Source organism: Hetaerina americana, unplaced genomic scaffold (genome assembly GCF_022747635.1).
Source record: "Hetaerina americana unplaced genomic scaffold, ioHetAmer1.1.p SCAF_6, whole genome shotgun sequence".
Lineage (NCBI taxonomy): Eukaryota > Metazoa > Arthropoda > Insecta > Odonata > Calopterygidae > Hetaerina > Hetaerina americana.
Genome location: NW_027287205.1, coordinates 4,347,567 through 4,364,229, shown reverse-complemented (window position 1 = coordinate 4,364,229; position 16,663 = coordinate 4,347,567). Strand labels below are relative to the sequence as shown.

The 16,663-nt window shown below is 41.2% G+C and overlaps 1 protein-coding gene across 1 annotated transcript in view; it reads right to left on the bottom strand.

Moving 5' to 3' along the window:
• nrm (neuromusculin) overlaps positions 1–16,663 on the bottom strand; it is a 692,888-nt gene that overhangs the window by 502,644 nt on the left and 173,581 nt on the right. The window lies entirely within an intron of this gene.

Here is a 16,663-nt window from a genome sequence, read left to right as displayed (position 1 = left end):
TTTCGGGTATAAAATGGAATCAGGCAATCCAAAACACTTGAAATGTTGACAGTAGCACACAGTTAGTCTCTTTCAGGTAAAAAATGTTTACATATTGTGCAAGCTCTTCCAAGATGGACGAGAAGATGCCAATGCCGAACCTCGCTCTGGACGCCCCAGCACGTAAATAACAGACGAAAACGTTGAAGTAATGAAGAAATTTGTTTAAAAAAATCTTCAAATCACTATTAGAGAAGTTACTGAGGATGTTGGCACAGGAGTTGGCTCGTGCCATGCAATATTTCTGGATGTTTTGGGCATGAGACGTGTGCCAGAGAAGTTCGTTCCGAAACTCCTTAATTTTGACCAGAAAACCCGTCGCATGAGCATCGCTCAGGAGCTGTTGAATTACGCCAATGAAGATCTCAACAGGCTCAAAAGGATCATTACTAGTGAAGAATCATGGATACATGGTTTTGAAGTCGTAAACAAAGCCAATCGTCCCAATGAAAGAACCCAGGAGAGCTAAGACCGAAAAAAGTACCCAAAGTTCGATCAAATGTCAATGTTTTTCTCTCTGTTTTCTTCAATTACCATGGCGCACTGCATCAGGAGTTCTTACCACAAGGTGGCACATTCAATAATGAATATTATGACGTTATGCGCCGTTTGCGAGAAGCAAACGAAAAAAACGTCCGAAATTGTGGACAAACAACTCATGGCTTCTGCATCTAAATAATGCACCTGCTCACTCGTCGTTGTTCCCGAGAGATTTTTGGCACTAAACAACACCACAATCATGCCTCAGCCACCATATTCACCGAATTTGGCCCACAGAAACTTTTTCCTGTTCCCTAAACTGGAGAAACCTATGAAAGGACGGAGATTTGCAAGGATTGAGGAGATAGAGACTGCCGAGGAGGAGAAAGACCGAGGATGTGGAAATTAAAAATGTCTGCGCGAAGTTTGTGCCGAGAGTATTGCCACACGTCCTTCATCGTTACCAATATCCTGGCCCTAAACACCAACCCCGGTGGTCCCCCAGCCCCCCCTTAGAATCCCGACTTGGCTCCGTGCGACTTTGATTTCGTTTCTCCGACTGAAGAGAGAGGTGAAAGGCAAGGATTGTGAGATGGTGGAAAACATCCCTTAGCATGTTACCCAACGTTCCTGAAAGAGGAGTTCCTGTAGAGAGGAGTTTCAGGGTGCCTCACATGCTTGGCAGACACCTATTTGAAAGTGCATTATTCATGCAGGGGGAGAGTATACTGAAGAACTTCAAGCATTTGTACATGTACGATCAATAAATCTGTTTTTCCGAGGGAAATAAATAAAACCATGCTGATTACTTTCATGATGGGGCATGTATATAACGCATTTGGCGACAAAGGGCAACGTTCTTTTTCCTTTCGCACGAAAAAAACACCTAGGAATAATAGCCGTCCCTTCATCTCCAGAGATTGGAGAATTTGGAGTTAAAAATTTCGCGGAACGTGAGATCCAAGTTTTCAACAGGGTTTTCAAACTTTCCAGTTTTAAGTTAACTCCGAGACGCAGAACCCCTTAATCCATCCCAGAAGGAAGTGTTCAGTGAAATCACAACTGAAGGTTAATCTTGGCTGGAACTGGTCAAAGAAGCGGCAAGTAAGGAGATTACCAAGACCTAGATTTGACACTGTAATTTCCGCCTTGCCCGGCGCTGGTATAGTTTTGCGGTAGTCGCGGAAAGATAGTCGAGCGGGGAGAGAAGGCGGGAGGGGAGGGAGGGAGAGAGAGGGTGGAGAGCAGGAGGGGGGGGAGGAGGAATAATGAAGAGTTCACGGGCGGAAAGGAGTTTTTTCGAATGGAAGGCCATTCGCAGAAATCGGCGCTGAAATGAAGGAAAAGGGGGACAACGCTTGTTCTGGCGTACTGGAATTGAACAGCGGACGACGACGGCGCGCCCATCCCAGATCTGCGAAATGAGATTACTCCGCGAAAAAAGAACCCATGTCTTACATTTGAAAAAAGAACCCATGTCGCATTTGCACTCGACTCCGCTCGCCAAGTTCTGCTTGCTCGCGCATTCCTGCTTCGCTTGAAAGTTGTGCATTTAATAAAAATAGCACATACAGGGTTCGTCCGGAAAATAAGTGTACTGAGCTCAGGAAAAAAAAATTATTACACTTTTACATATCTTAAGCTAATATTCCTCAAAATAGGACCCTTGTGAGTCGATACACTTGTTCCAGCGGCGTTCCCATTCCTGGAACGCTCCCGCGAAGGCATCATCGGGAACCTCTCGAAGACACGTCGTCACGGCCTCTTTGACGGCGTCCAAAGTCCCGTATCGCGTTCCTTTCAAACTCCTTTTTATCTTCGGGAACAGAAAGAAGTCCGGTGGTGCCAAGTCCGGGCTGTAGGGCGGGTGCGGCAGCGTTGCCACGCCGTGCTTGGCCAAGAAGTCCGACACGACAAGCGTGGTGTGAGACGGCGCATTGTCGTGATGCAGCCGCCAGATGTTTTTGATCGCTGGCCGGACGCGGGCGACTCGTTACACTGCTCTGCTATCATCCGAACACTAAGACGACGATCAGAGTTCAGGACATCGCGAACTTTTCGCACATTTTCGTCGGTGAGTGTCGTTGATGGGCGTCCAGGCCGTGGTTCGTCGTCGACCTCTTCTCTGCCCTCCACGAACATCTTGTGCCACCGAAAGATCATGTTTCTGGACATGGCTGACTCCCCGTAAGCCTGGTTAATCATACCGACAGTTTCGGTAGACGATTTCCCAAGCTTTACCGCAAATTTGATGGAATAACGCTGCTCCAAAAACTTCGGCATCGCGTTCCGTGACGTGGGTCGAGCGTGGAGGTTCGCGTTAACAGAGCTCCTCACTACACCACAGCTCAGAGCCGACTGCCTTTTTCAGCGTCGCTTGCCAACATACCCCCCTCCAATCGCAGCCCGTCAGAGCGGTGCTGGGCGCGCCTGGAGCGGCGGGAAAAAATCAGTACACTTATTTTCCGGACGAACCCTGTAACTTGAATAGTCCGCTAAGATCATTTTCGTAGCGGTAATAGTAGTTGGTGTAGTGTTTAGGTAATAGTGTTGGTGGTAGGGTAGGTGACTGACAGCCGAGGGCATTTGCGCCGTTAGGGATGGATAGGAATGGGGGAGGAAGGGTCGAGAGAAACCCGGCGTTGGCATTAGCATTCCCTTGTTAACGAAAATCGCCAAAGGGTCAGCAGATTAACGTCACATACGACGGACGACGTAATCACTCAAACGTGCTCTCCACAAAGCACCTCAAGGAGAGGTCGGGACACCACTGACAAATATCTAACACCTCCGAAATTCGAACCCGGGCCCTCTCGGTAGGAAGCCAGTTCGTTAGCCATTTTGCTCCCCAAGAGCATTCCGTTTAAAAAAAATGAATAATGAATAGAAAATAATGAATTGATATGAAACTCCTTGGATACGAATACGTGACAGGGAATGTTTGCGGTCTATACGACATATTTGTGGCATTGCAAATTTAGCCAATTTATGAAGACAAGGAGGGATGTAAAACTGTCAGCTGCAGTTCACCTTTTGATTTGTGTATCAGAATGAGCTGAATATAATTGTCTCCAATGAATTCATTTAATTTAATGAAAATAATCGCCCTCTTAGAATAAATAACGATGGCCCAATTTTTCCAATGCATTTGACTCAGTGACACATTCTCTTTAGAAGAGTGCGCATGCGTAACTTTATCAATTTGCTATTTCAACAAGCTTTGGGCAAACCCTCAAGTCTAATTCTAGGAATGGTACATTAACGAATGCCAATATAATGTAAACACACTGTATTTCCCAGATATCCTCCTGTTGATTGCGCACTTTCCATACTCAGACGTTTCGCTCCACCCACACACACACATAGGACAGTCGAGAGCTGATACTTAAAAATTGCACCATTAAAACGTGACTTACGAGCAAAATTTGACAGTAAAAATGTATAAATTAGTTCCGTATGAAGCTTTTAGTGGAGAGAACGAAACGCCTAGTCTTAAAATTTGCTCAATCGGAAGTAGATACCAAGAGATAAGTGCAAAGAGAAAATATTAATCGCTGCAAAAAACCTCAACCAATGGTACATTTAAAAGATCACTAGCAACATCAACAAAATACTTCTGAATGCGGTCCCTTAGCGAGCACCAGGAAAGGGCACAAAAACATAGGTAAACATAATGACAGTTCACCATTGAAATACTTAGCACGGCTCACTAATGGTTTAGCGAAGTTCACCGTTCCCTTGGTAAAATAATAAAAAGCGAGAATGATTTCACCTCATGAATTCCTAATCTGGATGAGTAAAATTAAACGAAATTTATTTGGGTAAGATCGCATATCGTAGGTACGTGCCTTCGGTTCAATTTCTGAAAACATGAAAATCTTCTGAAAAAATTCCGCGCACTTTATTCGCTAGACTTGCACCTTTGCGTAGGTTTCCCATCTGCGGCAATGTCGATGAGTAACCGAGGGGGATCGGGCGATGAGAGAGCGAGCGGGAGGGAATTCATTGGGCACGGAAGAGCATTCCTCCCTCGCGCCACTTGGGATAAACGTCGGAGATGGGGTAGTCGCGGGGGCGTCATTCTTAGATTTCGCACCTTGATTGGCGGGGGGGATGAAAAGCAGAAGGGGTCTAGACGGGTGCAGGGGGGTTGGGCGGAAACGAGGAGCCGCGCGCCCCGCCCGCAGGGGGTGGAGGAAGAGGAGGCGGTGTTTTCGGTAGTGTGGGCGAAACATCGCGGGGAGAGCGGGCGGCCTGGGGCCACCCGTAAACTTAAAAACTTCGCCAAGGGTGGAGAAAAGTCGGGGGAGAAATTTTTCCGCCGCCCCTGGGAGGGAGAATTCTCAAGAATAAAGGAAGTCGCACGCTTTTTCCCCCAGCGAACACCCTTTTTTATCCCTCGGTGCCATAAAAATGAAATAAAAAAATATTTTCCTACCTTCCCAAGTCGGACAGATTTTCGAGAAAAAAATGAATGTCTAGGAAAGCGGAGGGGTGTGGCCGGAGCAAAAGGAACGGTGAAGTTGGCGAAAATGTTAAATTTCCTCTCTCCCCATCCTCGCCGCCGAATGGCATGCTGGGAAACTTCTCACATATTATTCCGACAGAATCTGGGAATCTCATTTGAGAGGAGCCTTACTTATCAAGTTCCCCACATTAGTCATGCGATGGACTCATTCCCCATCCTACCCCTCCCCCCACCACCGCAATCCTTGTTCCTCACCGCGTTTCCCTCCTCCCTCCCCGGCCGGCGAATTCCGTCGACGGGGGGGGGGGGAGGGAAGGTGCCGAGCACCCGCACGCCGTCGGGGCCCCGGGCACCAAAGCGATCGACATGGGGGGGTCTAGTGAAGACAAAGTCCCTTTTGAAAGAACACTCTCTCCCCCCCCCCCCCCCCGGAGAACGCGATCCAAGACCGCATGCGAGAGAGAGAGAGAGGAAGATTCCTCTCCTTTGCTCGATGGAATTCTAGCGACTGCTGAATGGGACTCGTTAAAAATCATAGAGCTCGCTAATCTCCATAAATATTTCGAGCTTACTTAGATTTACATTTCAGAAAAGAGATTTCACAACTTAGATTTCACAACCGCGCGGCTTCTGATTTAAGGTGAATTCATATCAAAAACGCCATCTTGGGTAATTCAATAAGTAGATACGTCGCAGCTACGTTATAATTACATTTTACACGAAATAAACTTGTTAAAAAAAATTCTCTCTCCCTCCTCCTATATAACTTTCACCCATCAAACTTTTAATGATAATTTATTACAGAATTAAAACAGTATTGCATTTAACAGCGATAGTTTAATTTCATCTACTCATCAGATTGCCTATTTCTGTGTCCATTAATAATGTAAATTGAAATCATGTGACCAATATATGGGAATAAACTGCCAATCCAACCTCTTATTACGAGGGTAACCGTAAAAAAATAAGTGCGTACGAAATTTATCGATGAGAAAAGTTTCTCTGAAATTTGTACGCAAGAATATGTTTTTAATCTTAAAAAAATATAAAAGCCATATTTTAAAAATTAAGAATAATCATTTCCCAAGAAAAGCAGTCTATGAAAAAAATAATTAGTTAAGAAATATACGCATTTTAATTAATGTTGCAAAATTTCCACAAATAAAATGATATGAACTGCGTTATTCGTAGTTTTTTGTAATTTTATTGAAAGCATTACTTTATAACTATAAAGTACCTTTAACTTGATGAAACCTGCATTTTATGTTACATTTTTAGCTAAGGATTCAAAGATGCTAAATGTTTAACATCTGATGGGCTTAACGCTAAAATGAACATTTAGAATTCATAGAAGCATTGATGTATCATATCTTACTATAATTTGTTGATGCATTAACATTGATTAAAAAATAAACATTTGAGATATTAATAAAAAGCTGAGCATTGCAGACGTTTTTCCAATGACAGTATACACACATAGCTTGGAGATCCTAACGCTTTTATTTCAGCTCTCTCGATATTTCCCAGGTGTTGAATTGAGCAGTACAGTACGAAAATCAAACAAAACTGATAAATCAAAGTGAAAATACCAAAACTAGAATGCTAGAGAAAGCAAATTAATCCAGGAAACGGACCAGTTAGTGACTTAAATGAGATTCAATAATACCCTAAAACTTCACCTGTTCGTTTATGAAATTAATTACGAAAGGTATTCATTTGGTGATCCCAGATGAAGGCAAGGGCGGCACCCCATGCGTTTCTACCCAGATCAATGAATGCTTTCTGAGTGTACTATTATTAAGCTTGGAAAAGTAATAAAATATGAACTCGCAGACGCAAGTAATGAAGGTGCTCGCAGTGGGTTTTGCCAAAATTACGTTCATTCTATTTGTTCCAAATTGAAATCCGATCACAGTTCAGTATTTTAAAAATTGAAATCAAAACTGTTTATAGAATTCCACGAACACATAACTTAATTGTCCAAAGCTAAAATTGAATAGATGCCACTTGGCCCGTGATTCCCTCTAACCCACGTCAAATAATGTCGCCTTCCACTGCCTGCCTGACTCAATATTACCTTAAATACGCCATTTGCTGGCATTTATCTCATAAAATGTCGAAATCTGATACGATTCTTCCTCATTGTAAACCAGATCAACATAAATTAGCATTGATGCTGTAATTTCTCGCGATTGGTGATTCATTTAACAGCAAGGGTACATCGACTTTTGGCAACTGGTCAATCATTCTGCATAAATAAGCGGGTTGCACACAGCGCCACAACACACCACTGCTCGTCCCCGAAGCGGGAAAAGCACTTCTACAAGCTCCCCAAGGAGAATTGATATTCCTGATGATTAAACAGCATTGAGGTTAATTTTCTTAAGATTATTTCGTTAATAATTCATAGACCTATCTCGTGTGGCTCTCAAAGATATAGAAACACTTTTTAGAAGCAATTCTTAAGTATCTGTTTCCTCTGAGTATTTTTCAGATAGCCCAAAAGATTTTTCATTTATTCCCTATTACGATAAAAAAAAGTCTTTTCGAAAATGGGTCTGTTTGGTGTGCATTCAATGAATATGATGCATGCCTAATGCCAGATGACCCGACACCGGAACTTTTACTTCCCAATATTGAACAAATTGTTTTGCCTTTGATGAAATCAAGTTGATATAGTACGTGTATGGCTAGTATAGTTTGGCTGAATATACAATGTTTCCCTCCCAAAAACCAAAGAGGTGGTAAAAAGCTTGTTTGTCCTGATGACCCATAAAGCTGTGTTGTCGATCCATTGCTATAGACTGCGATTGACCCATTCCAGATAGGTCGAAGGTTAGGAGCCAGACGAAAGGTAGTCTACGCAGCGTCTGTTCCTCAGTGAGGCGGCTGCAAAGACGTCTGACCCCAGTGGGGCGGCCAGTAAGTGATGGTGTCACGTTAAAAACACAATTGAAAAAGGCAATGGAAAACCACCTCAATTATCATTCCCAAGATTTAAATGATGGGCAATACAGAGATTTTGAGTCCTGGTAACTACGGGGCTCGGCCCAATCGACTGTGTGTCGTACCCGGCAGCGGGGGAGGCAAGGCTTCCGCGGAGGTCATCCCACGAAACCCCTGCAGGGGAAAACCGGCAGCAGCAGGACAGAAGAAGACGACAAAGAGAGACAGCACCAGTTTGAAATGAGACAATGATGAGGACAGAGACTCTATAGGAAGAAAATATAATTTTGGAGGTGGGTGGAGTGGGAATGATCAGTCTGTATCCAGCCAAATCCTACTTCAAACGGAGCCAATAATAGAAGTAATCTCAAGTTACGTCTGGTATTAGATACAGAATATGTACTTAGCTCGGTATGCTTAGATTAGATAAACAATACCAGGTACGTGGATATAGAACCTGGTTGAATTTTCTTCCTAGAAATACATTGCCGGGCATTGTTTTAGATTTACCTATGTAGTGTCCTCCCCATTTTATTGACATGATTTAACATTTTTTAGATCGACTGAAAAGGGCTCACAGTGTGATACACCTATTATTTTTGGAAAAGCAGATCTATCATGACGACACCATCCAATTTGACAATCTATAACAGAATTAATGTCATTATTTTAAATTAAAATTAGGATCGGAATTGTGCATGGCGTACAGATAATCCTTTTCTCGAAATCCGTAATACCTGTTTTAAAAATCGCCTTTTGCTGGAGTTCAACAAGGCAGTTCCTTATTTCCGCATCCCTCTCTTTCGACTCTCGAGTAATTAATAATTAATTTCTCCATGCACACTCGATTAAATTTTGACGATAATATTTTAATCACTTATGAAAAAATTAATTTAGTGGAAACGAGAAAATAATAATTTTCAAGGCTCTTTGTACCCCACACGTATTTATATAACTTTGTTAAAAAGATAATTCAGGTCCAACTCCATTATTGAGTCAACTAAAGCTAGAGATTGGACGGTATTTTTGCTTTAAGAAGAACTAAGAGGATATTAAATTTTATAGGAATCGGCGGAACAACATTTCAAGCAAAAAAATTTAGTGATCTAGCGAAGTTTAATAAAACACACTTTATCGCCTCCCTTTTAAAGTTGAGGAATTTATTCAGAAGGGATAAGTGCTCAATAACAACATGAGTGCAGCACAGAGCGTCAAAAATTCTGAGGCTATCTCTTTGTTATTTGTTCGCAGCTTTTAAAAAGTATTTTCGCCAAAAATGGGTCGATCGTTCAAGCGATTGCCGCGTCGTTTGCAACTGCTCGTCTCCAGGAGGGAGGGCGTTGGGGAAACATTCGATTTTTCCAAAATTTAATTTTTTTCGCTTCAGAAATATCATGAATAAATCACTGGGACGTGAATTAATGATGGCATATTCTCGTACTCTTGCCACGCAACCGTTCAACCGGAAAACAATGGCGCTGCTTCTCTATTTTGGATGCGGGATGATGATTTAACTCAAAAATGTTTCTTAATGAAGACAATTGGTCATTGTATGCTAACTGACGTATAAAAACCGTTCTGTAAGCGGTTAAGGAGAGTTTCCCCCCACGTGGGATGAAAATCACCCGCGAGTTTTACATTTAACGATTGTTTTCACGCGGTTAAGGAATATAGTCGGGAGTTAGCCAACAAATTTTGGTTTTTGGACATTCTCTAACAAACATTACGACTGCATATAGTCATTGACTTCCTTCAGCCTACTTCCGGTCTCAATCAAAATATTTTCTTCATCAGTTCTTCATACTTAACCGCAGCCTTCACGCTTAACAAAAATCCAATTCTCCACCGCCCTGTTCTTTCTTCAGCACAAAATATTCTCCCCCACCATCTCGTTGTTTGGCAGCCTCTCAAAATGTTTTCGATTCCGTTCCATCCCAACTTCGAGTTCAACCGCCAATTTTCTCCCTTCCCTGCCATGTACATAATTGCATTATTACCCGATTGCCGCTGTTTTGACACTCCATACGCGCATTGCAACTCATCCAATCACCAACATTACCTCAAATGCCAGGTGGGGAACCCATAGGCGGGACACAATTTTGTGAGTTATTGAATTATAAAGAATCTTTGTTTAAGAAACCATTTGGTGCTAATAAGTCTATTAGCTCAGGCAGAAATGTAAACCACCCGCAAACACCCTCATTTGACAGCTAGTCTCCATTTCATTCAACTAGTACAAGAAGATAAATCGTGTTTTATCCATCAACAATTCGTCAATAAGAAATTTAAATGTCGAAATATCAATGTAATCAACGACACGTGGAATCTCCGTCCATTAGGTTGTTTGTGCATTGTACAAATAAGTGGTTTTTCCGCAATGTACAGGCATTTAAAGTTTGAAGTATGTGAAAATGTGGAAAAATTAAATTCGTTTTTAAGGCAATCCGTGTACAGGTGTTTCCAATCCATAGATATGAGCCAAAGAACTGTCATTTTAAGCACTACTAATGCCTTGTAACCAAGAATTTAAATAATTACCTCCTCGATAATTAAAGCAAAAGGGTAAATTCAACATAAATAGTTGCACATGGCCTTATGAGCGTTCGCGCAATCTTCATTAGACAATCAACTTTGGAATAAGGAAGCAGTGAAAAATTTATCGGTATTAAAGAAACATTGGCACTCAACAAGCTTAATGGCTTCAATAATAAAATAACGATGATTTTGGCACACATGAACCTGAGAACATCCGCTAAAACCTGAAAAATATGTACCAAACTTTGAAATTTATTTAGCCTGAATTGTCTTGTGCTGTGAGTCGGTCGTATAGAAAATCGACAGCCTTGATGTCACAAAACATTATGATTAACCAGGCCAATGACATTTCCACTATTGATAATTAAAACGAAAAAAAAACTATTAGCATAATACAAGGCACCCCTGGAAACATGGCCCAGGAAAATTTGCAGATCTCCAATATTCTTCTTATTTTTTACCAGCCTGCATATGTTCCATGACGCTAAACAGACCTATATTTGGTAGAGTTATATACTATATATACATATATATATATATATATATATATATATATATATATATATATGTACACACACACACACACACATATATATATATATATATATATATATATATATATATATATATATATATATATGTATATGTATATATAAATATATATGTATACACACAAACATATATATTATTATTATTAGGTAATCTACCAGCTAAGGGGTAGGTTTTTGGATGGACACAGCTACTACAGGCAGACACCAACAAAACCACAGACACTAACAAAACACAACATCTAGAACCCTACTCTAAATCAGGTCCATCTCCACCTCTGATTACTTTCTTCCTCCCTTCATCCCATCCAACATCCCTATCCTGTTCCTTCCTTTTCCTCGTTTTTCTAACATTCTCCCCTCAATTACAATCATCAACATCCCACTGCCGGTCAATACCCCCTTCATCCACTTTTCCTGCCTCCATAGGATTTCTCCCGACAAACCCCTCTCTTCGCCCACCATACCAAGTACTTCCTCATTTTTTTCTTCCCGTTTCATTTCACTTTCTCCATTTTTCTCCACACCCACATTTTAAAAGCTTCAAATATACGTCTATCCTCCGGCTTCAATGACCACGTTTTCGCGCCGGCTTAGTTTTTACGAGTCTTTCCTTAATATCCTTACAAAAGCTCCCTCTTATCAACCCTCTCCCTGTGAAAGCCTCTTTTCCTAGCTTAATTTTTCTCCTTACGTCCCTACTACTTTGACCCTGTTGGTCCAAAACACTTCCCATATATGTAAACTGTTCTAACTGCTCTAGGTTTTGCCCTCCTATTTTAATGTTTAGCTTAGCCTTTTTCTTTCTAGAAAATCGCATAACCTTTGATTTAATAATATTGATTCTCATCGCATACCTGTCGCACTGAATTTCTAATTCACTCAGCAATGCTTGCAACCCTTTGGCTGACTGACAAACTAAAGCTTGATCATCAGCGAACCTAACTGATTTCACGAATTCCCCGCCCACTTTAATTCCTACCTCCAGTTCTTCCCATGCCTCTTTAATCATTTCCTCTACACACAGGTTGAACAGCAACGGTGATAATGGACAACCCTGCCTTACACCTCTTCCTAACACTGCTAATGCGGACTCCCCGTTTCCCACCCTAAGCTGTCTGAGACATGTACTGGTTGCCAATTAGCCTCCTATCTCTCCAATCTATTCCTATTTTCTGCAGAATACTCATTAGTTTTTCCCAATTCACTCTGCCAAATGCTTTTTCGAAATCTACGAAACAGGAAAATACCTCCTGGTTGTGTTCTATATTCCTCTTGATTAAAATTCTCATTACAATAATGGCATCACGTGTACCTCTCCCCTTCCCTAACCCAAACTGGTCATCCCCTAAGTTATCATTTGCCCTAAACTCTATCCTTTTACTTATGATCCTGAGAACAATTTTTGCTGCGCGGGATATCAAACTTACTGTCCTGTAGCTCTCACATGATGTAACCTTTACCTTTTTCGGAATAGGAACTAAAACTGATCTCACAAAGTCTTCCGGCCAGATTCCCTCCTCATAAATACTACGGATCAGCCCATATAGCCTCTTCCTCCCACATTTTCCTAAGCATTTTAAAAGTTCCACAGGAATGTTATCTACCCCCACGGCCTTATTTAGTTTGATCTCCCTTAATGCCCTTTCTATCTCATTGTCTAGTATGCCTGGGCCTAAGCTGTCTTCCTCTACTTCATATTCTTTTTCAATGTTTAACTCTATTGGTCGAAGTTCTTTACTATACAGTTCTTTTATATACTCCTTCCATCTCTCTTGGATCTTTCCTGTGTCAACTATTGCCTTACCCGCCTTATCTCTACCTGTTAGCATAAATCTCCCTTTCTTACTTCCCGATAAAGATTTAACTTTGCTGTACAGCGCACCGATTTCACCCTTCCTCTGCAAACTATCCATATTCTGCGTCTTCCACCATGCTTCTCTTGCCCTATTTTTTGCTTGCCTCAATTTATTGTTTATCTATTTTTACTTCATGTTGCCTATCTTTTTAATTATATTTTTCCATCTTCTCCTCTCACACATCTTTGTAATCATCTCATCCGTGATCAATGGATTCCTAGTCCTTTTCGCGTAAACGGTTCCAATAGTGTCTTTTGCGGATTTAGATAACCCTTTCTTGATACTTTCTCATTTTTCTTCAACAGTACTTAGTCCTTTACCATCCTCCATGGTTTCCTCTACATCCTTTATGTACTCCTTCCTTTTTAATCCATTTAAAGCTTCTACATTCCATTTTCTAACCCGCCGCCCCTGCCTTATCATTTTGAATCGGACGCTACATTTCTTAATAACTAAATTGTGGTCAGAGTTCGCATCCGCTCCCGGGAAGCTGTGCGAATTTATCACACTGTTTTTTAACTTGTGTCTAACCAGAATATAATCTAGCTGATACCTCTCTGAATCACCTGGCATTTTCCTTGTATACCTTCATCGTTTGTGGTGTCTACACTAAGTGTTGGTGATGGCTAACCCGTCTCCGGTAGAACTCAACTGATTTCTCCCCGCGGTTATTCATCGTGCCTACACAGTAATCCCCTACCTCATGACAATCTCTTCCTTCACCTACCGTCACATTCCAATCCCCCATCACTATCCAATGTTTCCCTGAAGGAACACACGCGATCATCTCCTCTAATTGATCGTATATCCTATCGACCTCTTCCTCCTCATGGTTGCTTGGTGGCATGTATACTTGAATGATAACCAAGTTCGTCGGTTCTGCTTTTATCTCTATTTGTAATAGTATATCCGTTACCTGTTCTATGTCGACTACGCTTCTTCCTGCCTATTTATTTAAACTTTCTCGAATTATCCCTACTCATACCGCTTCCCACAATCAATCTTTTGACGACTGCTTCTCCGTTTCGGTGATTGAAATCCTTCCCAAATCTGCGAGTATAATAGAGGTGAGAACCCGCGAGATGGCCCAATCATTCAAACCGCCCGGGCTGAACCAAGCCCACTGAATGCATCAATTGGCTGCCTAGATATCCCCCCCACCCCCTTGTTCATTTCCTATTGGTCCCTTCACCTCTCCTTCCCCCACCTCTCCCCCGCACATCCTCTCCGCTCTTCCCCGAGAACGCCATTCTGAAGACGACAGCCGTGCTGTCGAAACGTCAAATAACAAATTGTGAGTGTCCTTTCTTTGTGTTTCTATATTCTAAAAATCTAAATCTGTGTTTTTACATATTTATATATATATATAATATGTGTGTGTTAGGGTATGTGTTTAAAGATATAAACAAGGTTTGAATAGAATTGGTGCTTGGGTACTATATAATTTGATAAAAATGATAACTCTTTCGATTGGTTTAAAAATACGCCCTAGGAAATGTGAGAACGGGCACTGTACTTTTTGAATTCAATTCAATGTGCAAATGGAATATTAAATTACCGTTCAATTTCTTTTGTAGTCTTGCTTCGAATATACCTTATTGATGGCACGGGTTAATAATTCACGGCGAATACATGGTTTATCTCTGCCGACGACAGCAGTGAGATAAATTATTTTACATTTCTACGATGTTTTCATGCCTTTTTGAGATATTTTACGACGAAATATGCTTGAAGACATGAGATACATATCACTCCCTCAAATCCGCCACGCATTAGTTCCATCTACCGCAGAGGGAAAATCGCGCGGGGTCACACCGACAACGCTCGTGTTGCACGCCGCCAATGTCCTGTCAGTTCCGCTTCACTGCGTTTTACGTCCAAATATTAGATGCTATTAGCCCCCCATTTGTAACATCGAGACATGCTTTTGATCCACCCAACAAAGATATGTCGACCACCATGTCAAGAGCTTGACATTGTGAATGCACCGCAGAGTAATATAAACCGTTCTTGCGCTACACCAATACAGCGTTCAGTCCTCAAGTATTTCAGTTTTTCAGAACCAAGTCCAAGTCCAAGTCGATTGTAGTAATCCTATAACTTCTCCTTCGGAACTGGTTCCACTGGAGGCATGGAGTATAAGGAATAGTGCAAGGAAGAGGGGTTATATTAGGGAAATGTGAGTGTTAGGTATAAAGTGGGTTTGGGTTTTTTTTTATTTTTATTAATTATTGGTATATTTTATTTATATTTATTATATTATTATTATTATTTTTTTTTTAATTATTATTTTTTTAAAAGTATTATTTTTTTATTGTGTGTGTTTTTTTATTATTTTTTTTTATTATTTTTTTATTATTTTTTTTATTATTTAATTTTTTTTTTAACTTTATAATTTGGTTAAGGAATTAGGTTGGGTCAGGTGGAGTGAGGTGAGGGAGAACTGGAGAGCCTGGGCCCGGGTGCTTTTGTTGGTTAGGTGGTGACTGCCGATTTCTGGATTTGGGAAAGGTAATGTAGGGTTGGTTCAGTGCGGGGTGAAGGGAGGTGGTTTGAGGAAATTTGGGAATTTTCTTTTTAGAAGGAATAAATAGTGCGACCAAAATAAGTAATTTCTCTTGTCCTCTTCCCCGCTTACTGGTGCATTGAAAGAGAACTGATCGAAGAGATTGATGGGAGGGAAGCCATTTTTTCGGAAAGAAACTTGGGAATCAGAAAGAGATGGATATTAAAGAAATCTCTGAGAATGCGTTCTCTCTGTTTCTGAACAACGATGAGGATACAAATGAATGGAATGAATGAACAAAAAAGCAGCGATAAGGGGCACGGGAAATAAAAGAATTCTGCAGATATAAGAGAACGGACAAATTTATATGTAACGCTGGGCCTTATTTGAAACATATTTCGACGGGGCGAGTGGCACAATGTCGCACGACTCACCACATGAATCCAGACGAGATACTACCGCGGCATCGTTGAACTGAAACCACGATGATTTTTCACGTCCAGCAAGTTTGTCTCCTCAACTTTTCTTATTCCCTATTGAAAGCTCCCTCAAATACCCGTGCCACACCCAGTCCAGCCACTTTAAAACGGGGTCTCTGTGTAACATTTAATTATATCTTTCAACTAGTCGTGTGGTAAGGCCAATGAAAACCTAGATATTCTTTCCTAGCAGGATCGAAAGCCAAAGAGTTAAAATGCCTCCAAATTACATCGGGAAGATGCAGTGGGAAAAATTACATGATGTAACATTTACGCCTCAGAACCAGTTGTCTAACCTAACACGAAGACAGCACGGTCACACCATAATGTGCTGGTCCTACGGTGGAACCAAGTTTAAAGATAATTTGTACATTAGATAGGCAAGTATGGAAAAGAACATATTAGGTCTGAGATCATTACTTTCGTAGACAACAAGCGACGCCTCGAAATGAATACCGCGACAGAATTCAGCGAAAATGAAAATCGTTCAGATTCCTTTTCTTTTCGATTTCCATTCGTTGAAAACTTTGGCTGGTCCGCCTGGTGCGGAATTACTACATTATAATTAATATTCAAATTTATCTAAATTACCAATCTCATTACAACAGAAAAATCCGCTGACTTTGGCAAAAGATTTTACTGCAGAAAAACAAAACTTACATGGCCACCACTGCAAGTGGAGAGAGTTTCTCTCCCTAAGAGAACTCTCCGGATGGTTAAATTGGCAACGCACGGAATATGAATTTTCACAGTTATTTCTTCGCATTTTTGGCTGAAAAAAGTGACTTGTGCAACTCTTTTTT